We start from the raw sequence: 2066 nt of genomic DNA, 5'->3' as shown, positions 1-2066 counted from the left end.
CCAAAAAAAAAAAAAAAAAGAATGTGGTGGAAGTGGCACTGTGGATCAAGTGGTAGAGTGCTAGCCTTGAGCTGAAGAGCTGAAGGACCACACCCAGGCCCAGAGTTCAAGCCCCATGACCACCACCACCAACAACAAAAGAATGTGGTGCTGGTGGCTCACACCTGTAATCCTAGCTGCTCAAGAGGCTGAGATGTGAGGATCACAGTTCAAAGCCAGCCTTGGCAGGAAAACCTTCAAGTCTCTTATTTCCAATTAAGCACTTTCACTTCACTACCCCCCTCCCCCAAATCCAGAAGTGGAGTTGTGGTTCAAGCACTAGCATTGAACAAAAATATACAGGGACAGGGCCCAGGCCCCAGGACCAGCACTGAGGTGTGGGAGGGAAGGAGACAGATACACAGACACACAGACAGAGACAGAGAGACCAAGAGAGAAATGTGAAATAGAAGCCAGAATTAGAACAATCCCATAAAGGCCAGATATAATCCTTACTAAGTACATGGGAAACCTGCAACTCAGAAAAATAGCTAATAGATGAGTAAGCCAGAACAAGTTCTTTAACTCCAGTGGGGTCTAGAGAGGAGAAACAAATGTGTCTCTCTATTTAGAAATATTGTAAGGATTTTTACCCTTCCTGGAGCATGCTAGAGACTCAGCACCAACCACACGGCTGCCATCCCATAGGAAACATGCTAGCGTGAACGCTGGGCCAATCGGTTTCCACGCCCGTTCCTAGGTAGTCAGTCTTGACTCCTGGCCCCTCTCCACTCATTGCCTGTCCTAGCCCCCTGTCCTGGCTCTTCTGGAACTCATCTGATGAGTGGCTGCACCTGATATGTGGAATGCTCGGAGTTGGTCCTATGGCCTAAAACTGAAATCACACAGGTAGTTGTGGATGCCAGTCTGCCCCTGGTTCTGTCTCTTCCAGAACCACCCACCCTGTTGTCATATCCCAAGGGCCTTAGAGACTATTTTCCTAACTCTGGGTACTTTGTGAATCTACTACATACTCAGCAAAGGCTGGAAGTCCTATCTCCAGTTCTATGCATCAATTTACAGTTAGTGGACACTTAAACCTCAGTTTAGGGGTTGGGAATTCAGCACTTGCCTGGCAAATGCAAGGCCCTGAGTTCAATCCTCAGCAAAGAAAGAAAGAAAGAAGGAAAGAAGGAAAGAAAGAAAGAAAGAAAGAAAGAAAGAAAGAAAGAAAGAAAGAAAGAAAGAAAGAAAGAAAGAAAGAAAGAAGGAAAAAGAAAGAAAAGCACCAAACATCCTGCCTTCTAAGTTCCATTTGCTGGGACCTCCTCCTCACAGCCCTGTTCCCCCGGACACCTGGAACTTCTTGTCCAGGAAACAAGATTGAGCTAGAACAGGTTCTCAGCCCCGTGACTGCCTCAGAGGGTGGGTGCCCTCCACTTTGACAGCCTTGATTCCCTTGAACCATTCTATTTCCTGCACCTCCCCAGGACCTGCCTACTGAAACCAAGCCATTCTCCATCCCTGCGTTCCTCCTGGCCTCTGTCCCTCCTCCTTGACCTCAGGTGTCCTATCACTGGCCACAACTACAAGAACAACAGGCTCCTTGCTCAGCCTGTGCCCGGCCCAGGTAATGCTATAAAGGCCCTCTAAGAAACAGAAAGAGGAAGACGGCATATTGGAAGGCTAAGGAAGCAGACATCCCTAACCTTACGATCCTGCAGCCCCAGGTCGCCCAACACTGGTTCTTTTCTGTGGGCTGAGGCCCCGTTCTGTGGAGATATAAACTGCAAGTGTCCTAACCCCATGTCCTCACCTTGAGACTGTCACCATCCATCTTACCTCTCTTTCCCTTCTAGGCCATCACTGATCTAGGCTCAGGACCCTCCCTCCCAGCCCCACTACACACACAGACTGCCTCAAGATGAAGAGAAAAGCATTTGTCCTTGCAAACTGCTTGTTTCATCTTCTACTTTTTGGAAATGGTGAGTGATGTTGTTTAGAATCTTGGGGTGTGAGTAGGGTTTGGGGAAAACGTTGTTGATAAGTCCTATGATGCATATCTGTTTTCTTAGTTCTTTTTTTTT

This window comes from Dipodomys ordii, unplaced genomic scaffold (assembly GCF_000151885.1).
Source record: "Dipodomys ordii isolate 6190 unplaced genomic scaffold, Dord_2.0 Scaffold138, whole genome shotgun sequence".
NCBI classification, from domain to species: domain Eukaryota; kingdom Metazoa; phylum Chordata; class Mammalia; order Rodentia; family Heteromyidae; genus Dipodomys; species Dipodomys ordii.
Note: the sequence above shows the minus strand (reverse complement) of the source record.